This window comes from Ornithorhynchus anatinus, chromosome 7 (assembly GCF_004115215.2).
Source record: "Ornithorhynchus anatinus isolate Pmale09 chromosome 7, mOrnAna1.pri.v4, whole genome shotgun sequence".
In the NCBI taxonomy this organism is placed as follows: domain Eukaryota; kingdom Metazoa; phylum Chordata; class Mammalia; order Monotremata; family Ornithorhynchidae; genus Ornithorhynchus; species Ornithorhynchus anatinus.
The window spans coordinates 64921822-64947502 of NC_041734.1; the positions used below are offsets into that span (position 1 = coordinate 64921822).

A 25681-nucleotide genomic window follows, 5' to 3' on the forward strand; every position below is an offset into this window, starting at 1 on the left:
TCTGGTTGAGGGAACATTCGGCAATATGATTTAGAACGCGAAAGTCAAAATTGAAGCAGACACACACACAGAGCAGAATTATAATAGGTGGGATCTTCCCTTCTCCCAGGAAAGCTGAACACCTTAGAGATGTTTGTTTGATTTCCTTTTGGGAGGGAAGTTAAGGTTATGGGTTCTAGCCCAGTTAGAGAAACTCCTCACGGTCATAGATTCATTTAAAAGAGCTTAAAGTTCCCTCTCTCAGTCTGCTCTCCCTCACTCCAGTTCCCTCTCTCAGTCTGCTCTCCCTCACTCCCTCTTGTCGTGGGCAGGGAATATGTCTATCAACGCTGCAATTTTGTACTCTTCCAAGTGCTAATGCAGTGCTCTGCACACAGTAAACATTCAATAAATATGATCGAGTGATTTTAGAGGTGGAGCAGGGAAAGTATCAGCGTGATAAGATTCAAAGTTCTCCATTAACTCTCCCTATCCTACATATTGGCTCTCTTCAGCTGCTACTTGCCAGCACACTATCTTAGTTTCTCCTAAGCGCTTAGTTCGGTGCTCTGCACACAGTAAGTGCTCAAAAAATATGATTGAATAAATACAATTGAATGAAACCAAGCTTCTAACTCTAGAGTCACCTACCTCTAGCCTCTCACCCTCTCTGTTCCCCTGGCCTAGAACTCCTGTCCTCACCAAATCTGACAGATCACAGCTCTCCTCTCATTCAAAGCACCCTTCTTCGATCCCTTCTCCTCCAAGAGAAACAGCAGCACAGCCTAGAAGTCAAAAGGATCTGGGTTCTAACTGTGGCTCTGCCACTTCTCTGCTGTGTGTGATTCTGGGCAAGTCACTGAAATTCATTTCATTCATTCATTCAATAGTATTTATTGAGCGCTTACTATGTGCAGAGCACTGTACTAAGCGCTTGGGATGAACAAGTCGGCAACAGATAGAGACAGTCCCTGCCGTCTGACGGGCTCACAGTCTAATCGGGGGAGACGGACAGACAAGAACGATGGCGATAAATAGAGTCGAGTGGAAGAACATCTCGTAAAAACAATGGCAACTAAATAGAATCGAGGCGATGTACAATTCATTAACAAAATAAATAGGGTAACGAAAATATATACAGTCGAGCGGACGAGTACAGTGCTGTGGGGATGGGAAGGGAGAGGTGGAGGAGCAGAGGGAAAAGGGGAAAAAGAGGGTTTAGCTGCGGAGAGGTAAAGGGGAGATGGCAGAGGGAGTAGAGGGAGAAGGGGAGCTCAGTCTGGGAACGCCTCTTGGAGGAGCTGAGTTTTAAGTAGGGTTTTGAAGAGGGAAAGAGAATCAGTTTGGCGGAGGTGAGGAGGGAGGGCGTTCCGGGACCGTGGGAGGACGCGACCCGGGGGTCGACGGCAGGATGGGCGAGACCGAGGGACGGCGAGGAGGTGGGCGGCGGAGGAGCGGAGCGTGCGGGACGGGCGGTAGAAAGAGAGAAGGGAGGAGAGATAGGAAGGGGCAAGGTGACGGAGAGCCTCGAAGCCTAGAGTGAGGAGTTTTTGTTTGGAGCGGAGGTCGATAGGCAACCACTGGAGTTGTTTAAGAAGGGGAGTGACGTGCCCAGATCGTTTCTGCGGGAAGATGAGCCGGGCAGCGGAGTGAAGAATAGACCGGAGCGGGGCGAGAGAGGAGGAAGGGAGGTCAGAGAGAAGGCTGACACAGTAGTCTAGCCGGGATATAACGAGACCTCAGTTACCTCATCTGTAAAATCAGGACTAAGACTGTGAGCCTCATGTGGGACATGGAGTGTGTCCAATTTGATTAGCTTGTATCTACCCCAGTGTTTAGTACATGCCTGGGGTATAGTAAGTGCTTAACAAATACCATTTAAAAAAAAAAAAGATTTTTCACAATTAGGTCCTAAAGCCCAAGTCACATTAACCCAACCTCCACTTCGAGCATTTACATGTTTATTTTTCCCAATCTCAGCACTTATTTGTTGATTGAAGGAGGTGTGAATCAGAGCCTGGGAAGAGAACATCGAGGAATATTTTCAAAATTCGCTGTCAGCGGAAGTTCCACAGTTGGTGTCAGGCAGACAACGGGTATTAGAGTAACAGACATGGAGCTGCCAGAGGACAACAGATCAGAAAGCTTTCCCTCAGCTACAAACGTGCAGGTCATTCTTAGAGACCTAAACAACAATGAACTTTTTCCATCCATGAATGGCCAGGGGAGAAGTTGTGAGGATGAAGGCCAGGATTCCTGCTACCTGGACCTCCTGGTGGTGGAAAGACACGTAATAATAATGTTGGTATTTGTTAAGCGCTTACTATGTGCCAAGCACTGTTCTAAGCGCTGAGGGAGATACAAGGTAACCAGGTTTTCCCCCGTGGGGCTCACAGTCTTAATCCCCATTTTACAGATGGGATAACTGAGGCACAGAGAAGCTAAGTGACTTGCCCAAGGTCACACAGCTGGCAAGTGGCGTAATGAATCCTGGGCCTGGTGAGGACCCCGGTTATCAACTGGGGCAATCCACTGCCTCCAAGTAGACTTTCATCTAGCCTGGTGTAGACAGATCTAGGGATCTACTGCTCTCAAAGATTTCTGGGGAAAAAGTATCCACTTCTTTCCTCAATGAACAGCCTTGCCTCTTCTAAGAGCACTGTGGGAGTTGAGATTTTTAACTCCTCAAGGAAGGACGCTAATCCCGGATCCGCCATGTGTCTGCTGCGTGACCTTGGGCATGTCACTAAGCTTCTCTGTGCCTCAGTTACCTCATCTGTAAAAGGAGGATTAAATCCCACTCCCTCCTACTTAGTGAGCCCCAAATAGAACAGGATTGTGTCCAGCCTGAAAAATGTGTACCTACCCCAATGCTTAGAACAGTGCTTAGCACATAGTAAACACTTCCCAAGTACCATAATTAATGAATTGAGTATGCACATCAAACTGTCACCAGGATTTCCCTGGGTTTGTGTGGATATATGTACTTTTTGTCTCCTATACTTGCAGTGAATAAAAATAATAATAATAATTGTGGCATTTGAGTGCTTACTATGTGCCAAGCACTGTACTAAGCACCAGGGAAGATACAAGGTAATCACAGTCTTGATCCCCATTTTACAGATAAGGTAACTGAGGCACAGAGAAGAGAAGTGACTTGCCCAAGGTCACACAGCAGATATGTGACAGAGACAGGATTAGAACCTACATTCTCTGACTCCCTGGCCCGTGCTCTTTTCGCTAGGTCACCTGCTTCGCGTCTATATGTGATCGTGCCCATATATTTACCTTAGACCTTTCACTAAATTCAGTTCCTCAAGGGCAGGGCCCGGGCTGTCTCTTTTTCTGTCGTTCCCCAAGCCCTCAGTTCAGGGCTTGGTGCATGGGGGTTCCCAAGAAACCTGGATGATGATGGGTTCTGCGTGATCATGTGACTCTGAGCACAGCATCGATAGTGACCGTGAGCTGGGTGATGACCGGTTCTGCAAGAACATGTGCCCTTGAGCACCGCGTTGATAACGACGGCGATGATGATCCGCTATTACTAGATAGGTTAGAGAAGCAAGTCGGCCTAGTGGAAAGAGCCTGGGCCTGGGATCCAGAGGGCCTATGTTCTAATGCTGATGGATGACCTTGGCCAAGTCACTTCACTTCTCTGGGCTTCAGTTTCCTCTTCTGTAATACAGATTAAATTCCTGTTCTCCCTTGGATTGGGAGCCCTACATGCGATAGAAATTGGGTCTAACTTCGTTATCTTAGTTTACCCCAGTGCTTAGTACAGTGCTTGGCACATAGCACTTAAGAAATGCCACAGTTATTAGCTTTATTAATAATACATTAATAATAACTGTGGTATTTGTTAAGAGCTTACTATATGCCAGGCACTGTACTGAGCACTGGGGAGCATACAAGCAAATTGGGTTGGACACAGTCCCTGTCCCATGTGGGACTCACAGTTTCAATCCCCATTTTACAGATGAAGTAACTGAGGCACAGAGAAGTGAAATGACTTACCCAAGGCCACAGAGTAGACAAGAGGCAGAGCTGGGATTAGAGCCCATGACCTCTGACTCCCAGGCCCATGCTCTAGCCATTACACCATGCTACTTCTCTACAGGTTCACTGGTATACCACCCCAAAGAGGCCAAACAGACAAATAATGGTAAGAAGAAGAAGAACCCACTCGTCAGCTGTGCGACTGTGGGCGTCACTGCACTTCTCTGTGCCTCAGTTAACTCATCTGTCAAATGGGTATTAACTGTGAGCCTCACGTGGGCCAACCTGATGACCCTGTATCTACCCCAGCGCTTAGAACAGTGCTCTGCACATAGTAAGCGCTTAACAAATACCAATATTATTATTATTGTGGTATTAAGGACTGTACCGCCTAATGGGGTAGATACAAGGTAATCAGGTTGGACGTAGACTCTGTCCCACATAGGGCTCCCAGTCTCAGTGCCCATTTTCCAGATGAGGTACTTAATAGATTTTATTGGCTGATGGCTATCACAGTATCCTCCACTTTCCATCCCTGCATTAGAACACCACTCCTCTGATTTAATTCCACTTTGATCCAGCGAGTTCCCTGGTAGTCTCAAACGGCTGCTCTTTCTTCTGTGGCAGAGTTTACTTAGGACTTGGAATGTGAGTAATGGTCAAAGAGAAGTTAGGCCCCTAGGCTGACAATTGGTTGCAGAAATTGTTTGTCGTTGACTTGAGCCAGGGATCTCCGAGAAGAGTTGAACTCTGTAAAATAATTCCTGTTGCAGCGAATGAGCTGGAACTCCTGGTGAATCTAGGAAGCAGGGAGCAATAATTTTACAACTTCCTCGGGGGGGGGGGGGGCAAACGCATCGACAGAACCAGATTATTAGCAGCTCATTTACTGGAACAAGGGAGTCCCCAATCCCACGAAGGCTTTGCGATAACCTAGGTTCAACTTGGAGGCTTAGGTATATCCACAGAGGATTTGAACCAACTCTCGAGAAAGGTAGGGAAAGACTGGTCAGGCTAATAGAGGTTCTAGTTTGGAGCAGTGAAGAGTCCTGTCAGTCAAAGTCACATTTGAGTCCCTGAATACAAAGCACTAAACTGATTAAATGCTTGGAAAAATTCAAGAGAAGCAAATCACATGTGCATTGCCTGGATGGAGCTTCCAATCTCATCTGGGAGAGAGAAGTACAAAATTTTTTAAGAGTAGAGTAGGAGGATGAAGAAGTTAAAGTTGGTAAAAGAGTTAATAGGCCATGTATGTGTATGTCCTGAGCTGAGAATGGGTATAAATATATATAAGTGGTAACTGAGGTCCTCTCTCTCCCCTTCCCATTCCTCCCTTGGTTTCTGGTGAGTTCTAGATTGGCTGGGGAGACCACCTGTTCTATTAAAGAAGGACCGAGATCTGCTGTGGACTTGATGCCAGCTGCTTCCCATTGTGACTGAATAATAGGCTAAGGTCTTCGGTACCTCTTCAAGTCTTCAAAATGCAGCCTGAGAGGGAGGGGAGAGATGAGTCTCCAACAATCAATCAATCAATCAGCGATATTTACTGAGTACTTACTGTGTGCAGAGCACTGATCTAAGAGCTTGGGAGAACACGATATGATAGAGGTGGGAGATGTGATTACTGCTCCGAGGAGCATACAAGCTAGAGAAGGGGCAGACATAAAATGAATTACAGATAGGAGTAGCAGCGGCTATTGCACCTCTTCTGAGGGTGTTTTTAGGGGGTTGATAATCATCTCCCCCCGCCTTTGGAGGTAAGATTTGAATATTTTGTTTGGTTCCTCTTGGTGAGATGTTCTGAATGTTTTAGCTTTAGAACATGAAATCAATGATCTGCTTAGGCTTGCCACTTTGGTGCCATCTGGATTACCTGGTGTGGAATTTTTTTGAAGAGTTTCTTGTATCTGGAATCACTATCTTTATCAGATGGCTCTGAAAAGTTGTAGTAATGGTATTTATTATTGAGTTTCCATTGGGTGCGATGCCCTATTCTAAGCTCTTGGGAAAGTATAGCAGAAAAACTCAATGTCTCTCTCTCTCTCTCTCCATCCATCTGTCCATCTTTTTTGCCCCTAAGGAGTGTACACAATAATGGGGGAAGCAGAAATGAAAATATGTCCAAATGGAGTAATCTGAATAAATACTTGAATATACAGTTGAATACCCATATAATAATGTATATGCACACATGCTAGAGATGGGTGGGGTGTAGGGAGGGTGGCTGGGAACTAGTCAGGAAAGACTTATTGGAGGAGGTGGGATTTTTAGGAGGGCTTGGAAGATGGGGAGAAGAGGCATTCCAAGCTGGAGAAATGGTGTGATGTCAGTAAGAAGGTGAACTGGGCAGGTGCTGAGGAAGCCTGCTGGGGACTAAGTGGGTAAAGAAAATGGTTATTTGAAGCTGATTGTGAAAGTCTTCAGTTGTTGGGAGGGAAATGGAATGGCAGTTTTTAAAAAGCCTGGGCCCTGTTCTCACTAAACTGAGGACTCTGCCATGGTGCCAGGTCCTGAGGTTGACCCCATTAAACATTTTGGCATCTTGGTTCTTTTCCTACCATCTCCTTGCCATGTTGTTCTTGCAGAAGGCATTTTCTTTCTCTCTGTTTCTCTTTCTTGCTTTTCTCTCTCTGTTTCTCTCTTTTCTCTTTCTTTGTTCTCTCTCACGGTTTCTCTCACTGTTTCCTCTCTGTTTCTCTCTTTCTCATTATTTCTTTCTATCCCTGTTTCTCTCTCTCGGCCCCTGTCTCTTGTCACTATCCCTGTCTCTCTGTTGCTGTGTCTCTCTCTCTCTCACTGTATCTCTGTGTGTTTCTCTGTGTATCTATGGGTGTCTCTGTCTGTGTCTCTGTCTCTGTGTCTGGCTCTCCCTTTTTCTCTGCCCCCTCTCTCCCTCCATCTGTCAGTCTCTCCTTCCGTCCATCTGACCATCTGTCAATCCGCTTGTCAGTCCATCTGCCTGCCCATGTGTCCATCTGTCCATCCGATGGTCTATCCACCCATCTGTCTGTCCATCTGTCCTTCCAACCGTCTGTCCATATATCCATCTGTTAGTCCATCTGTCTGTTCATCAGTCTGTCCGTCCATCGGTCAGTCTGTCAGCCTGTCTGTCCTTCTGTACATCCTTCTGCCCATCTGTCCATTCGTTCAGTCTGTCCTTCGGCTGTCTGTCCATCCACCTGCCTATCTCTCCGTAACTCTATCCGTCTCTCGGTCAGTCCACCCATCCGTCTGTCTGCCCGACTTCCTGTTATGGGCTCATGAGAGAGGGACAGTGGTGGTCCCATCTACAGTGACGGGGAAATCAAGGGGAGGCAAACAGCTTTGTGCTCCAGTACACTCCTCCAGTGAATGTTCAACCTCTTACCCCTGGACTGGGTCTCCTTGGCCCTATAGTACACCCCCAAAAGTAGCTCTGTAACCCTGCTATTAGAGATACTTGAATGGATTTACATATCTACAACCTTGAGTAGGAACAGTGCAGTGTTGCCTGATAAGTGTTTTGGCCTTTCTTCCCCAGGTTTTCTTCAAGGAATAGCTAAAACACAACAAGCAAATATGAACCTGGGGAATGTGCTGAGAGGAAATGGCTCAATGCAGTGCTTGTTAATTTCCTTTCTCTGCTTATCTACTTGCCTTTTTTTTTTTCCTTGGAAGAGCTAAACACTTCGCAGGGGAGAAAAGAAACCATGCTGGCTGGGTGTTCATCCTCCACCTCATCATCCCTTTATTAAAGTCTCCTATGGCTTTAGACAGAACTAGCATTAGAGCTAGGGCCCAGGTAAAGTTTGAGTAGCAAGCCCTGTAAAAGAGGCATTCCCTTCCCTTGGGATTAGTAATAATAATAGTAATAATAATGGCATTTGTTAAGCGCTTCCGTGCCAAGCACTGTCCTAAGCGCTGGGGGAGATACAAGGTAAGCAGGTTGTCCCTCATGGGGCTCACAGTCTTCATCCCCATTTTATAGATGAGGGAACTGAGGCACAGAGAGGTTAAGTGACTTGCCCCAAGTCACACGGCTGACAAGTGGCAGAGTTGGGATTAGAACCCACAGCCTCTGACTCCCAAGCCCATGCTCTTTCCACTAAGTCCCGTAGGTTGTGTAGGTGTGGTTCTCCCCACTAACCCCAGCCATCTGGCTAGAGAGATTGAAGATGTAACCCAGATATTTTCCAGCCCCAAGAAAACAGCAGTGGAGCACCTAGTTATAGTCGCTCACTGCCCAGTTTGGCAGATGGACTCCCTCGTGCCTGTGTTCTTTTCAGAACAAGACCAAGTGTTTTGAATGTGCGCTCTTTCGGGAAAATTGCAATGGAGTCCTTGCAAATGTAGTATAAAACAGTACTGGGGGGTCAAATTTTGATTTCCTTAATGCGCTTTCTCTGTCGGCTAATAATTAAAATTGCTCTCGTCCACTACTAGGGGCCCATTGAGGTGTGTATGGGCAGGGAGGGACCTTCATTTAACCATAGTAATAATTCTGTGGATTTGTGGGGCTCAGGGTCTCCCCTCTTCCCCATTCTATTGAATGGGGAAAGCTTCTAGCCTAAATCAAAAGTAAATTGGGAGCTGTGAGCCCACTCTGTCTCTTGGGGAAGTGGGAGGAATTCTGGGGCAACGGTGGGAATACCTGGGTTGACATTGGGGCTCACTGGGCCCCATAAATTCATTGATACCTCATGGACCCCTGTCCCACCTTGGAGTTTTTTGTGGGGGTGGGTATTTAAGCGCTTACTATGTCCAGAGCACTGTTCCAAGCTCTGGGGTAGATACAGGGTAATCAGATTGTCCCACGTGGGGCTCGTATTTTTTTTAATCCCCATTTTTACAGATGAGGTAACTGGGGCATAGAGAAGTTAAGTGACTTGCCCAAGGTCACAGGGGAAAGGGTGCCAAAGGAGCCGCGAGGGCTCATCCCCCAACGTTCCTTGGGAATGGCACCTCCGGTTAATTTCCAGGTAACGGGGTGGGGTAGAGACCCAAGACCAGGATCTACAAGTTTGCTGTTTTCCTAATGTGAGTTCCCTGCAGCCTATCTGGAGAATCCTCTGGTGGTACGTCAATCCAACCGGTAGCTTCGAGCATTGCACGGAGATGTGTAAGAAAAGTTCTTCGCCTTGAGCGTTTACTTCAGGTGAATGTGCAACACCAGTTAGATGAATAAAGTCTCAGGTAATAATAATTATGGTGTTTAAGTGCTTACTATGTGCCAGGCACTGTTCTGTGCTGACGTAAACGCAAGCTAATTGGGTTGGACGCAGTCTCTGTCCCGCATAAGGCTTATGGTCTTAATTCCCATTTTCAGGTTAGGAAGGCGGGAGGGATCATCCAGGAAAGGCTCCATTTAAAAGGTGGGTTTTTAACAGATGAAGAAATTAGGTTACAAAGTCTTCCAAGTGCCAGCTGTTTCTACTCTTCCTTCCTTATTTGCCTTGGAGATGGAAGCTGGGCCGAGCTGCATTGAACAAGAGAAAGTTTTCTTGGAAAACAGGGCACATTTCTGCATCTTTGAACCGCTTCTCTACCTGCATTGGGGTCCGAGATGATCCATCCCATCAAAGTCATTAACAAGTGGTATCTATCTTCTACTAATTAAAGAAATAAGATCTCAGCAGGAGTAAGATCGTCCTCTTTGGATAGTCCTGAGTGAGGAGCTCTGCTTTATTCATTCTTTCATTCAATTGCATTTATTGAGCACTTACTGTGGGCAGAGCACTGTACTAAGTGCTTGGAATGTACAATTCGGCAACAGATAATAATAATGTTGGTATTTGTTCAGCGCTTACTATGTGCAGAGCACTGTTCTAAGGGCTGGGGTAGATAAAGGGTAATCAGATTGTCCCATGTGAGGCTCCCAGTCTTAATTCCCATTTTACAGATGAGGTAACTGAAGCACAGAGAAGTTAAGTGACTTGTCCACAGTCACATAGCTAAGTGGCAGAGCTAGGATTCGAACCCATGACCTCTGACTCCCAAGTCCGTGCTTATCCCTGCCCAGCAACGAGCTCACAGTCTAAAAGGGGGAGATAGACAGCAAAAAAAACAAGTAGACCGGTATCAATACCATTAAAATAAATAGAATCGTAGATGTATACACATCATTAATAAAACAGACACGAGTGGTCACTGCAGACCTTCTTAGGAATCCGGGACTTGATTCAGTGGCTGAGAGAGAGTGGATAAAGCACCTATATACATATCTGAAATTAATTTATATTAATGTCTGTCTCCCCCTCTAGATGGAAGTTTGCTGTGGGCAGGGAATGTATCTGTTTATTGTTATATTGTGCTCTCCCAAGCGCTTGTTCTGTACACAGTAAGCGTTCAGTAAATACAGCTGAATGAATTCTTGTACGAGTTTGATTTTTATGCAAGACCACCCTCTCCCTATCTTCGAAGCCCTCCTAGAATTGTTGACCTCCTGGTTGGGATGGAGCACTCCCAACCCTGGATGAGGAGAATGTGGGGTTCTAGGACTCCCACTTCTCCTCTTCCACTTCCCTTCTCCTTTGCTGGGGAGGGGCGGGGAGGATTAAGGGAGATTCCCTTTGTCCTGGGCATTAGCAGAACTGTGGGCGTTGGAGCTGCCCCTGCTGCCCCTCTATCCCCCTTCACCTCCCCTCAGCTAAACCCTCTTTCCCCCCCCCTTTCTCTCTGCTCCTCCCCCCTCCCTTCCCTTCCCCTCAGCATTGTGCTCATCCGCTCATTTGTATATATTTTTATTACCCTATTTATTTTGTTAATGAGATGTACATCACCTTGATTCTATTTATTGCTATTGTTTAAATGAGATGTACATTGCCTTGATTCTATTTATTGCTATTGTTTTTGTCTGTCTCCCCCATTAGACTGTAAGCCCATCATTGGGCAGAGACTGTCTCTATCTGTTGCCAATTTGTGCATTTCAAGCGCTTAGTACAGTGCTCTCCACATAGTAAGCGCTCAATAAATACTACTGAATGAATGGAGCCCCACCCTCTTTGATTTCCCTGCTCAGGTGGGCCTTCCAATTTCTCCATGTCTGCCAAATCAATTGATTGAGTGCATGTTTACTTTTTTTTTTTTTTTTGGTATTTAAGCACTTACTATGTGCCATGCACCGTACTAAGCCCTGGGGTAAATACAAGCTACTTAAATTGGACACAGTTCATGTCGTACATGAGGCTCACAGTATTAATCCTCATTTTGCAGATGAGGAAACCGAGGCCCAGTGAAGTGATCTGCCCAAGGTCAAACAGCAGACAAGGGGAGGAGTGGGGGTTAGAACCCAGGCCCTTCTGACCTAGTAGGCCACACTACTTTTCACTGAGGGCAGAGCGCTGTATTCAGTGTGTGGGAGAGGGTCGGTATGATAGTTGATAGACCCAATGCCCATCTTCAAGGAGCTTTCAAAGACCAGTGGGAGTTGGGGCAGTCTCTTGGCTTAGGAGAGGGCTGTCCCCTCTAGACTGTAAACTTGTTACGGGCAAGGAATGTGTCTGCTAATTCTGTTGTATTGCGTACCCCCGAGAACAGTGCTCTGCCCACGGTAAGCACTCAGCAAATTCCATTCATTGATCGCCCATAAAAGAGCTTAATCATTTCATCGCTCACCCCCTCTCAAGGCTGATGTTATTCCAAAGTGGTGGTCTGGGGTCCAGGAGTGGTGGAGGTGGAAGGGTGAATGGATAAACTAAGGCTGTTGGTAAAGGCAGTGTTTTATTAAGCACTCCCCTTCCACCCCTAAAGCATCACACTCAGTAGTGGCTTACCACGTGGGTTTCTACTTTTTATTTTCTTCTGGTATTAGTCAAGCACTGGGGTAGATGGAGTTAATTAGGTTGGACCCAGTCCTCTTCACAATGGGGCTCCCAGTCTGAGGAGAGGAAACAGGTATTGAATTCTCATTTTACAGTTGAGAAAACTGGGGCACAGAGAAGGAAAGTGACTTTCCCAAGGTCCCAGAGCAAGTGACTGGCAAAGCCAGGATTGGAGCCCAGGTTCTCTAATTCCCAGGCCTGTGCTTGTTTGTAGTGGGGTGTTTGCTGCTGTTGAGGGCTTAGAAGTTTTTTTGGGAACCAGACTGTGCCCATTTTCCCAATCCATCACCTTTCCATGCATGCCATCTGGCCCCAGGGGCCCTGGACAAGAAAGCATGGATGACTCCAAGCAAACCCTCACCAGTACTATTCAAAAAAAAAGAGCCAATCCCACTTCCCAGACTAAACCCCACTTTTTCTCATCTCCCACCCCCTTGTCTGTCACCCCGACAACCTGTTCCCTTTGCCCTTCCTCCCTCCCAGCCCCACAGCACTTCTGTATGTATCTGTAATTTATTTATTTGTATAGATGTCTGTCTCCCCAGCTCTCACCCGTAAATTCTCTTTGGCCAAAGAATGTGTCTACTGTTGTACTCTCCCAGTTGCTTAGTACAGTGCTCTGAATACAGTAAGCACTCAAATTCCATCGAACGAATGAATGATTCAGTGGTATTTATGGAGTGCTTACTGCTTGCAGAACACTGTACTACATGCTTAAAGGATATTAGTTTCAGAAATATTGTCCTGACACCAGCTCACAAGTCATCAGACAGAGCGCTAAACCCTCCAAATAGTAGGTTTATGAAGAGAGAAGCAGCGTGTCCTTGAGGAAAGAGCATAGGCCCAGAAGTCAGAGGACTTGGGTTCTAGTTCTGCCTCTGTGACTTGCCTGCTGAATGGACTTGGGCAGGCCACTTAACTTCCCTGGGCTTCAGTTTTCTCATCTATAAAATGGGTATTAAATGTGTATTCTTCCTTCTACTTAGACTGTGAGCCCCCTGAGGGACTGACTCCATATAATAGTAGTGTTTACTATGTGCAGAGCACTGAACCAAGCATTGTGTCCAGCCAGGTTATCTTGCATCTACTCCAGCACTTGACATATGGTAAACACTTGAATACCACAATTATTATTATGAATCAGGGGCCCTGGCACCCCCCTTAAAATGGTAGGTGCAGAGACTCCTTTTTGACTGCCTCTTTTTCTGATAGACAACGAAGACCACGAGAAGAAGGTAGCTGCAAAGACCTTCTCCCTGAAGAAACCTGGTGGACCTAGGGAACAGAAGATGAGGGATTTGTAGACCTCCAGGTTTTACTTTTTCCTGATTACTATTCCAGGTCCTTCACAAATCCCATCTTTAACATCACAAAACCCACTAATAATGATTTCAATCTCATTTTTTTTTCTAGTTGTACCATCCTATCTTCCTTTGCATTATAATATGGAACCTGACAATACTATACTATTTTTTCCCCTCCAGAGAAATGAACCTCCTCCCCCCAAAATAGAAGAGTGTGATTACTGAACGGGTCTAAGTCTTTTGTGCGTCATCTTTTTCCTTTAACTGGAGAGCCCTTTTCTTATTCTTAAAATAACTGAAACATCTGAACAATCACTGTCCTACAGTGGAGCTGATCTTGAAGCAATTGTGCTTTGTACCACTCCATCCCCTCTGGGAGCAGAATCCTTTTTAAAATAATGACTTCTCCAGTAGTTTATTACCAGCCCGAAGTCATTTTCACACCTCAGAAGTGAGGGCTTAATGAGCAGGGAAATTAAAGAGTAAAATTCACTAGTGTCTTCTTAAATGGCCAAGCATTTTGGCAGCTGGGTAGAAGATGTGCTTTCCCAAAAAAGACAACTGCACCATATTCATCTTGTTCTCCAACTAACCTCTTTGTGGAATGAATTTCAAAGGTTTTTTGCCTCATCTTTCCCAGGCTAGGAGAGACCACGGCTATGGAGACCAGGGGCTGAAAAACGAAATTCTGGATGTTAGCAGAAATGGTGGAGATTAGACAAGAAAATAAGAAGAAGATGCGAAGGGGAGAGGTTCTCTATTTCATGGGATCCTTGGTCAGTTTCTTTTTTGAGATCGAAGACTAGCCTTGACCCTGGACTCTAAGGCCTCATTTCCCCTCCCAGTTCTCCCATCAGCGCTTGACTGAGTACCACTCATCCCAACCCCACAGGACCTAAGTGTATAGCCTTATAGTCTACTATTTCCCCTATCCTTAATTTATTTTAATATCTGTCTTCACTTGTAGACTGTAAACTCCTAGTGAGCAGGGACTGTCTGCCAACTCTTTGGTACTGTTCTTTCCCAAGCCCTTAATACAGTGCTCCGAACACAGTAAGTACTCAGTGAATACGATTGATTGATTGAATGATCCTTATCATTATTGTCAAGTGCCAACGAGTCATTTCTGATTCACAGTGACTCTAAGGATATATTTTCACCAAAACTTCCTGTCTTCTGCCATAATCCCTAACTTTTCTAACAGTTCTTCCATTATCATTATGATCTCTACCCATCTAGCTGCTGGTCTGCCTCTTCCACGTTTTTCCTAGCATTGGTGTCTTCTCCAGACAGTCCTTCTGATTATGTGTCCAAAATAAGCTAATCTAAGTCGAGTCATTTGGCTTTCCGAAAACCACTTTGGCTTAATTAGCTCCAAAATCCATTTGTTTGTTTTTTGGGCAGTCGGTGGTATTTGCAAAAGCCTCTCCAACATCACATTTCCAACTGATGCTCTTTCTATACTATTTTTTCACCATCTAGCTTTTGGATCCAGGCTGATCCTGCAGCAACAACAATCAAGAATCCTCTGATCTATCCCTTCTTAAACTCTCACAGCTAATAGGATTAGGATACTAGTGCAGTCAGTTCTTTGTTCCTTGATGTGACCTTAGTTGTGAAAGGAAAAGGGACAGTCCCTCTCTTTTTCTCTCTCTATCAATAGTATTTATTGAGTGCTACTATGCTCAAAGCACTGTGTTATGCATGAGTACCGCACAATAAAGTTGGTCTCCGTGATTCCACCCCTCTGAGTTTACAGTTTAATGGAGAGTCAGAATTTAAACCATATTAAAGGTAAGAGAAGTAGCTGAGTAGAAGGATAAATACATATGTGCTGAAGGTGTGAGCTTGGGATAAGGAGAGTACCTAAATGTTTAGGGAGTGTGACTCTGTGCATGAGTAGGGAGAGAACATAGTGTTGGGGAATGAGAGCTTTGGTTTCCAAGGCTTTCTGGAGGAGATATAATTTCAGTAGAGCTTTGAAGATGGGACGGGGAAGGTCTGCTTGGTATGTAGGGGAAGGGAGTTCCCAGCAAGGTGTAATCAATAGATTAGTAGTGAGGAAAATGACCTTCTCAATCTCTTTTTCTCTTTCCCTCTGACCCTCTCTCTCCCTCTGTTTTTTTCTCCCTCTGATCTTCTCTTCCCCTTGTCATCTCTGACCCTCTAACCCTCTCTCTTTCTGTCTCTCTTTTTTCTCCCTTTTTCCCTCTCATCCCCTACCTCTCCCTCTCCATCTCTCTCTCACACATACACACACACACATTCAAAACACTGGGGTGCCCCCTCATCCTACTAATAAGTGGAAGGCTAAGATTATATACTTCTTCATATTTGAAGAAGAGAACTCTGATGATGAAAGTCCTCTAGATTGGGTAGTGTGACTGGGAAGGCTAATAAAGGACCCTCAGTCATTCATTCAGTAGTATTTATTGAGGGCTTACTATGTGCAGAGCACTGTACTAAGCGCTTGGAATGTACAAATCGGTACAAACCTTTGATGGGCTTGACAGTCTAATCGGGGGAGAAAGACAAGAACAATGGCAATAAATACAATCAAGGGGAAGAACATCTCATTAAAACAATAGCAAATAAATAGAATCAGGGTGATGTACATCTCATTAACAAAATAAATAGGGTGATGAAGGTATATACAGTTGAGCGGATGAGTACGGTGCTGAGGGGATGGGACGGGAGGGGGGAGGAGCAGAGGGAAAGGGGGGAGAAGAGGGTTTAGTTGCAGAGAGGTGAAGGGGGGGTAAAGGGAGCAGAGAGAATAGGGGAGCTCAGTCAGGGAAGGTCTCTTGGAGAAGGTGAGCTTTAAGTAGGGTTTTGAAGAGGGGAAGAGAATTAGTTTGGTGGAGGTGAGGAGGGAGGGCATTCCAGGACCACGGGAGGACGTGGCCCAGGGGTCGACGGCGGGATAGGCGAAAATGGGGGACGGTGAGGAGGTGGGCGGCAGAGGAGCGGAGTGAGTCCTGACCACATTGTGCACACAAAGATTATCCCTTGTCTGTGTTGTCATGCTCAATATTTGCAGCACCTGGCACCATTTTCTCATTTGCCTCCTTGTCTCTTTTTCCTTTTGTAACTTCTGCTTAAAGAGAGAAACCCCAGAGCAAGCCAGCACATCTGGGAATGAATACTGATGTGGTGAGTGTTGTGTTCTAGGGCTGCGCAAACACTGGAAATCAAAATTAAGAAGAATCCAGATCTAAATCCTTTTGTGTGGGATCATCCACTCACCAACCAGTATGTTCCCCCACCAAGCCAGTTGGATCTCGATGTAAAGGCAGAGAAGGGGGAAAGAGAGCTGGAGACCAGAGATAGGTATTCCCTAATTCGAGGGATGTGCTAAGCTTACTCCCCACCACCTGTCTGTCAATCATATTTGAGTGCTTACTGTGCAGAGCACTGTACTAAACGCTGGGGAGAGTATAATACAACAATAAACAGACACATTCCCTGCCCTCAGTGAGCTCACAGTCCTAGACAGAGCAGTCATTGACCCTCCTGGAAGCAGGGGGCCGGACCACATGATCTTACAAAGCTCCTTCCAGCCTATGAAATCCCAAACCAACAGGAATCGAATGGCTCAGATCTGGAAAATTGGGGCGATCTGTTTGAGGTCAAAGGATCTGAATGCCTAGTGAGGCAATAACCGAGCCCTTTGATCCCCTATCCACAGCCGTCAAGGCAGCATCTGCCCGATAATAGCATGTGTTGTTTTTATCGGACTGGAAAGTCATTTGGCTTGTTTAATGATTTTCTCTTCCCGGCAATTCAAGTAGTTAGAATCTGCAGCACAGATATGCTTCCCTAAGAACTTTACCCTTTCCTTCTTTGTGAAAGGAAGAGCCATGGGGGAAAGCGAGGGAAAAACAAAGTGACTCAATTCATGAGAGGAGAAAGAGCTCCAGAAACAGATGAGATAAAATGCATTAGAGAACCGTTCTGACCCACAGGAGACCTATTGGTGTTTTCAGACATCATCATCATTAGCATACGTTGATGCTAATCGCAGAAATCCAACCCGGTGTTGTGTCTGACTTGGGCACGATGCATACCTAATGTTGAGCCTGGTTTATTTTCAAAGGCGGCTGAGAGATTCATCCTGACTGCAGTGTGTCTGAGCAATGGGGTGGTTTGTCTTTTGAAAGGCAAATGGAATTAAAGTGGTGTTTATGGCTTCAAAAGAGAATACCACACAAATTCCCCAACTAGACTGTATTGGTTAGAATTGTTAGTTAAAAATGACAACCAGAAATATAATTCACACTGCACTCCTGAAATTTAAGCTGAAGTCCCTCAGCTTTAAACCCTGCATTGTAAACCTTCTTTTGTATTTCTCACTCACTTTTGCGCTGGGAATCATTTAGCCATTGACTTTAACTGCTAATACAGTTCCATCAAATACCAAGTATAAATCAAAATTACTGGATCATTCAAAAGCTGTCTTAGGAGTTGTTTATCTGTGGGTGCTTTTCCCCATTACTTGCAAGAGAAGCTGTTAAGTGATATATTGTGTATGTCGTGGTATCATCTACTAGGGTCTCTTCCAAACAAGACATTATCTATGAAAAATGATTTTCCTTAGTTATACAAAACATAAATAATGATAATAAAAAAGGAATCAAATAGGAGAAGAAGGGAGGAGAGATGAAGACAACTTTCAGAAAATAAAGATATCTGCTTATTGATTGCCACCTGCCACTGGTGGGGTCAATCAAGGGTATTTATTGAACATTTACTGTGTGCAAAGCACTGTACTAAGGGTTTGGGAGAGTACAAAGCAACAGAATGGGTAGTCCTAGTCTCTGTTAATAATGATCTTACAGGCTAGGAAAGCAGCGTGGCTTAGTGGAAAGAGCACGGGCTTGGGAGTCAGAGGTTGTGGGTTCAAACCCCAACTCCGCCACTGATCAGCTGAGTGATTTGGGGCAAGTCACTTGACTTCTCTATGCCTCAGTTTCCTCATCTGTAAAATGGGGATTAAGACGGTGAGCCCCACGTGGGACAACGTGATTACCATATGTCGACCCCAGTGCTTAGAACAGTGCTCAGCACATAGTAAGCGCTTAACAAATGCCACTATTATTATTATTAGAGAGGTGAAAAAGGGATTTCAAAACACACTCTTTGCTAGATAATTTCCCCACCAATATTTTGGTTTGTCGTTATCCAGTACACTCGATCAGGTGAGGCTTAGTTGAATGGGGAGATAAGGATTAATCTTGTTCTTTCCATTTTAAAGATGGTTAAACTGAGCCACGGCATGTTAGCCTCTTTAGAATTGCTCCAGGTAAGAATTGCTACAGGTAACGAGATTCACCTACAAGTCTGGGGAGGGGAAGGGAAGGAAGGAGGAGGAGAAAGCTATTTTCTATCCTCTCTGCTCTGACTGGTTTTACAACAGCAGGTGCTGGAAAAAGGCATAAGAACATCACAAATCAAAAGAGTCCATGTAAATCCAACCATTATACTCATTCACCTTAAATTAGCACACTGAAATAAAACATGCAGGAATGGGCATCCATCAAGTACTACATTTGGTTGACCGATAGATGAGACTCTACCTGAGGTACTGTTATGCTGCTGAATAATACAGAGTCCAAAGGACAACGGGCCTGTTACGATCATATGATAACTAGGTCCACTTCTAACAAATTCCAACTGTCCATCAAGGCCTTATCCTGGACCCTTCCCTGCATTAATAATCAGCACCTGTTTTCGGTTGTTGGTGCTTCATAATCATAGATTAAATCAGCTAAGACATTAGGGTGGGAAACCTACACAACACACACAAACACCACGCTCCCTACCCCACCCCTGCCATCCGATTTTCCAGGAATACGGCTTAGTATAAACCATGTTTCAAGAGCGTTTCAAAAGCACATAAGCGACCCAGGCATTTCAGTGGAGTAGATAGCGGAGCAATTTATGCCAACAGATGGTTTATCCTAAGATCAGTGCAATTATCTCTTTTCTCTATATTCAAGGGCGGCCAAAGTTTCAACAGGTAACTGTTCAGAACAACTTAGCGATAGAGCTAGTTTCCAAGATTAAAGCAAACAGAATTCACATTCTCCTCTCCCAGAAAGCAATTCAAAACCACAGCCCAAGCGTGTGAAAAGCAAAGCTTTGTTCAGGGAGGATTTACAGTCAACTCAACTGCTTGCTTTCCTCATAAGAGTGGTGAATTAGGTGACCATGGAGAAGGGGGTCTTGTGGAGGACAAGTCATGGTTCTCAATGTTCCCTACAGTCTTTAGGTGTGCAGCCACTCCCAAGAATTGCTCCATGCCTATTTTCTGAAATCCAATACAGAAGGTGACATAATTTCATAGCACTCCCTGTACCTCTGTACGCTCGCTTCCTCTATCTCATAGAAAAGCAGCATGGCTCAGTGGAAAGAGCCCAGGCTTGGAAGTCAGAAGTCCTGGGTTCAAATCCCAGCTCTGCCACTTGTCAGCTGTGTGACTGTGGGCAAGTCACTTCACTTCTCTGGGCCTCAGTGACCTCATCTGTAAAATGGGGATTAAGACTGTGAGCCTCACGTGAGACAACCTGAACCCTGTGTCTACCCCAGCGCTTAGAACAGTGCTCTGCACATAGTGAGCCCTTAACAAATACCAACATTATTATCTCATCTTTACTGCCACCGACCCTTTGCCCATGTCCACCCTCAGGCCTGGAAATCCCTCCCACATCATATGTGACAATCTTTCACATTTCCATCTTTGAAACACTCCAAAAATCACATCTCTAAAAGTTCATCCCTAAGCCCTCATTTTTCCTATCCAGGTTCCACCATATGTCAGCTATGCCCTTGAAAATGTACCTCTTAAGCACTAAGATACTGCCCCCAGCCCCACAGCAATTATGTATATATCCTTATACTGTGCTATTTTCCCTCCCCCTAATTCTCTCTAATGTCAGTCTCCCCCGTAGACTGTAAACTCTTTGTGGGCAGGGATCTCTTCTACCGACTCTATTATATTGTATTTTCCCCAGCACTTAGTACAGTGCTCTGCACACAGTCAGCCCTTGATAAATACTATTGAATGATTGATCTACTCTCATAATAATAACAATGGTATTTATTAGGCACTTAATGTGTCAATCACTGTGCTGTGGTAAATACGAAATAATCGGATCAGATACAGCACAACCCCTATCCCACAGAAGCAGGGGGGTCTAATGGAAAAACCTGGCCCTGGAGGTCAGAGAACCTGGGTTCTAATTCGGTCTAATGGAAAAACCTGGCCCTGGAGGTCAGAGAACCTGGGTTCTAATTCCAGCTCTGCCTATGCTCACTGTGCGACCTTGGACAAATCACAAGTTCTCTGTATCCAATTTCCTTGACTATAAAATGGTGAATACCTGCTCTCCCTCCTACTTAGACTGTGAGCTCCATGCAGAACAAGAGCTGTGTCCAACCTAATTAAATCGTACCTACCCCAGCACTCAGTACAATGTTTGATGCATAGAAAGTGCTTAACGATACCATAAAAAAGAGGTTCACAGTCTAAGAGGCTCACTGGAATATTCCTTTCCTTTATTCAGTCAGTCGGTATCTTTCATCGTTACTTACTGTATGCAGGCAGAGCTAGGTACTATGAGAGAAACATAAGGCACGCCATAGCTTTCTTACAAAAATCTAAGAAAATTAATGCATTTTTCATTCTTTTTGGATATGGGTAAATGATTGTTTTAGAGAACCCAGAAAAGAAATTGTGGATGGTAGCTAGCAGAGTGCCCTTTTGTCTGCCTGAAAACCGTATCAGTTTGAGAGATTCCCTGATCCCACCAAAAAAATGTTTCAGATTACCTCTGGCACAGGACTATGGTATGATGTATTGAGTAAAGATTTCAAAGGCAGCAGACATTACATTTCCTTGCCAATTCCCTCAATCTCGTCTTCATAATAACAATGATAAAAGGTATAGGAGATGCATAACAGCTGGCTTGTGAACTTCAACATCTCAGTCATTTCTTGGAGCCATCATCAAAGCCCTGGATACCACCCATAATTGATTAGCGTTCACAACTCCGGCTTCCTGATGTTCTGAGCATTTTATACCTAGCTGATTTTAAACTAGGGGATTCCAACTAAACGGGGGGGGGGGGGGGGGGAAGGATGGAGATCGAGGAGGTAGACGCTTAGTATTTAGCATCCCTTCATCTTTCATGAACGTAATTTATGAATTGCATAACTCCCTCCTAGTTAGCTCACAGGAAAGTACATTTTTTACCTCTATTGTAATCCTAGAATGGGACTGTTTATGGCTGAATGATAGAACCTTCTGAAAATAAGTCTTTACAATAGGAAGTGACAAATCCTAGTTGCAGTTCAAGCATGTGACTTTCAAAAATCCAGGTTCTTTCACTCTTGATCAACTCTGACATTTCTTCACAGGACCAAGGTCATTAAAAGAGAAAGAGAAAGGGCGGGGGAAGAATTGGCAGAGGAGAGCTATGAACAATGGATATTAATGAGGTGTAGCCCTAGCTAATAACGCCATAAGCAATCCCTGATAACAAACATGCTTTCCTAATAACCTCTTCAATTATCTTCATTAACGTCTCTCCGGTGCTGGAAACTGCAACCAGTCAGTTAGAACCACGGACAGAGATGCGTGTCTTTCACCTAAGAGGTGGACTTCCCTAATTTATATGGCAATCTAGCATATTGACAGTTTTGCCTGGCAATTACTTTCATTTATCTTCATTTTTTGGTGCCATTTACTTTGGACCTGCATTGGGATTTTAAAACTCAACCTAGATCAATGACGTTATTCAGGAGACCCTCAACCTTCAGGCATCATAGGACAAGTTTGTCTGTCAATCAACTGTAAAGCAAGTTTTGTCATTTTACGGCTTCCCCTGCCCATGACATATAGCACAATGGTATCTTTTGTATGGTATTTGTTAAGTGCTTACTATGTGTCAGGCACTGGGGCACAAAGTACTAAGTTAATCAGGGTGGACACAGTCCCTGTCCCACATGGGGCTCACAGTCTTGATCCCCGTTTTACAGATGAAGTAACAGATTAGGTAAGGGACTTGCCCAAGGTCACAAAGCAGACATGTGGCAAAATCGGGATAAGAACCCAGGTCCTTTCGACTGCCGGGCCCATGTTCTATCCACTAGGCGACTCTGCTTCTAATGTATCTGCGCCATGTTTGTGTGGTGGAATCAGTGGCTCAGGCATTTTGGTGCCTGTTTACAATCACAAAAAGATTCTTTCTGTCATTACTGGAAATTGCTGGGTAATCTTATTTATTACACATTTTGAAATCTGCAGGCCTGGATGTAAGGCCTGGCATTACTACCTCTTTTACAACTATTACTTCATAACTTTCATCCATACCAACTCTGAGTTAGGCCAACATTAGCACTGAAGGGAGGGACATCTTAGAAGTATCAAATACTTAAAGGGTACAACTCCAAGTCCCTAGACAACACAGAAGGGAGAAGGAATAGGTGAAAGGGGGACTTAATCGGAGCACCCCACTTAAGCTGACTTCCATTGCAGACAACCTTTTTTCTTGAGGGGCTGAGAATTGTATGTCTATGAGACCCACTTGGAGGGTTTTGGGAGCCTTTTCCAAAGACTGGGGATGCAGCGCATTTGGTTTGAACTTGCAAATATGATGTCTGCAGGAGCCCAAAGGGCTCTTTCAAATCAATCGGTCAATCAATCACACAAGCAAGAGCAAGGAACAGGAGGGGGAAGCAGAGGAGGGATTAAGGCCCAGCAAGAAGCCTGTTCAATAGATGTAGTTTTGGTGAGTTTTAATTTTCATCGCCAGCACGAGATTGATGACCGATAGAAAATCTCCTAGGAAATGAAGGTAAAGCATGAAGGGAGAATGAAAAATTTTAGAGACTCAATTTTGTGTACTTATAGATATTCCTTCTATTTTTTTTTTTTAATTTCATGCAAGCACAAGAAATGCTTCCCACTTGGTGGAGAGGAGTCACTTTGGACAGGGTAGGTCGAGAGTATATAGTACATATTACCTAATATCCACTATATATTTTAGAAAGCTTATTTGTCTGTGCTCTTCTATACATTCAGTCCCGATGGGAGACGGTACAACCAAATTTTGACCCAGCTTCCCTTCCATCCTTGAGCGTACTTTAGTATATTTTTGGATATCTGTCTGGAAAATTCTTGCTTTTCTCATTGTTATTTTATGTTGCTTATTCTAGGGTTTCCTTTGTTCCCAGTAGAAAAAATGTAAACTAATTTTAGTACCTTACATTGAACATCTCCTTATGGGCAGGGATTGTGTCTACCATCCTTATTGTATTGTACTCTTCCGAGAATTTAATACAGTGCTCTGCACACTTTAAGCACTCAAATTCCAGTGATTGAAATTTAATAAATGAAGGACAGAGTTTGTTACTCTATTTCCAGAGAAGCAGCATGGCTTAATGGAAAGAGCCAGGGCTTGGGAGTCAGAGATCATGTGTTCTAATCCCTGCTCTGCTACTGTCAGCTGTGTGACTTGGGACAAGTCACTTCACTTCTCTGTGCTTCAGTTACCTCATCTGTAAAATGGGGATTAAAACTGTGAGCCCCACCTGGGACAGCCTGATAACTTTGTATCTCCCCCAGCACTTAGAACAATGCTTGGCACATAGTAAGTGCTTAACAGATACCATTATTATTATTATAGAATTTTTAAGATAGACTAACTTTAGATCAAACACCTCAGATCAGTGGAATTTTCCCAGTCAGTACCCATTGGGGCAGCCAGTATACTTGTATGGATTTTAAATAATCCTTGGAAAGAATGACATTACATTTGTATTACTATCACCATGGGTTTTGTATTTTTCCCTTAGCTATAAAAGAATAACATTACCTCACACAAAGAACGAAGAGAGGTCTTCACATATCTCTCTGCACTGTGAAGAAGCCAGTCTTAGAACCTAGAAAATGAGGCAAAGCAGCTGTTAAATGTCTCTGCACAAAGGGGAAGATTTGCATTGAAATTTGAGGGAATAGCATCCTTGTTGGATTCGTTCATTTCTCTAGCTCTTATTCTGGTTCTTCAGAGCCCCTTCCCTCTACTCACCTGCCATCTTGACAGTCCGGTGTTAAAGGAAATGTCGAGGGTGGCAAAATTAGTGGATAAACTAATGAGACAAAGTGAAAACTTCTTTTAAAAAAGGAAAAATCCAACAAAACACTAATCCTTAGTTGAGCCTGTTTGAATTTTAAAATGTCCAGATTCTAGCCAAGATGACACTCAGACAAACACAAGTACCAAAGGATAGTGTTTTACAAGAAATACAAGAAACAGAGAAACATGAGAAGCAATGCGGCCTAGTGGAAAGATCACAGGCCTGAGAGTCAGTGCACCTGGGTCCTAACCCCACTTCTGATATTTGCCTGTTGGGTGACCTTGGGCAAATCGCTAAACTTATCTGCACCTCAGTTCCCTTATCTGTAAAACGGGTATTCAAAATTTTTTCTCCTCCTGCTTAAAATGTGAGCCCCATATGGGACCTGGTGACCTTGTATCTGCAGAGCACTTAGAACAGTTTTTGGCACATAATAAGCATTTAACAAATACCACAATTATCATTATCGTTATTACTATTCAGGATATTTATTAGACTTTTCTTCCTCTATCTGGTTGAAAATTTCTAATGTTCTGTTAGTTTTTTTCTAAAAAGAGAAATGAGATGTGGGATGTCCGACAGTTACGCTACATGTGTTCAGGATAGCAAGTAGCCACGGGGCTATTTGTGAATATGCTCAGAAACCTGGGCCCCAAGAACCAAGTCATAACCTTCTTTTGTTATCTTGTAATTCATAAGATTGATTTAATACTGTCTGGAATGGAAGAGCCAAGGACAGAACTTTAAGAGCCTTCAAAGTGAGACTTTTATTTACAAAGTTATGTTTTCATGTCACCAGCACAGACAGATTTGTACTCAATGTGTTTGGAGGCTTACATGCATTTTTTAGTCCTCTTTTTGATCCCGCTCCTCATAAAATGTATGCACTTATTCTCTGCTTACCTTAGGATTTCAATTCTGTCTTCCAGATACTGTCTTGATAGTCTGAATCATTGGCCCCGCTCTCAATAAAGTACAGAAGATGGATAGCTTTAGCTGTTGCCTTCAGCTCTTATAAATCTAATAAATGGACTCATCCATATCGCCTCTCTTGGAATCCTTCACATTGCCTTGGTTGGTTTTTGTTACAGATAAGAAAGGGGAATGTTTTCCAGCCAGGATATTGATGAGTCTGAAACATCTATACTAATAATTCTACAGCTACACAACTTTATTCTGCTTATTGCTCAACAAGAGGTGAGGGGCATTCCCTAAGTGAAAAACAATATTACTAAAGCAATAAAGAATCAGATATTGTCAGGTCATTTGGTAACTAAATTATGCTGGGGGAGAGATTTCTCGGGTGGGTTTCTGTGAAACTCTAGGAGGGGAGGTTTAGCAGTTCCACCAGGGGCGGGAAATGGATGTCTTGAAAATTTTCTGAACTGTCAGTAATCACATCTTTCCACATTAAAAAAAATAAAAATGATTTGGAGAATAAGTAAGCTTATTGAACTGGTT

General features: G+C 44.1%; 2 long non-coding RNA genes across 3 annotated transcripts; both read left to right on the forward strand.

Moving 5' to 3' along the window:
- Positions 1 to 9017: 9017 nt before the first annotated feature.
- On the forward strand, positions 9018 to 14004 carry LOC114813273. 2 transcript variants are annotated; one of them, XR_003760977.2, is made up of 3 exons: positions 9018 to 9150; positions 12990 to 13118; positions 13722 to 14004. It is a non-coding gene; the product is annotated as an uncharacterized LOC114813273 (long non-coding RNA). The 2 variants fall into 2 exon arrangements; XR_005660216.1 differs by having other exon boundaries at positions 12990 to 13089.
- A 2195-nt stretch (positions 14005 to 16199) lies between these two features.
- LOC120638481 lies at positions 16200 to 25209 on the forward strand. Its single transcript, XR_005660156.1, has 3 exons — positions 16200 to 16234; positions 23032 to 23078; positions 25150 to 25209. It is a non-coding gene; the product is annotated as an uncharacterized LOC120638481 (long non-coding RNA).
- The last annotated feature ends 472 nt before the right edge of the window (positions 25210 to 25681 follow it).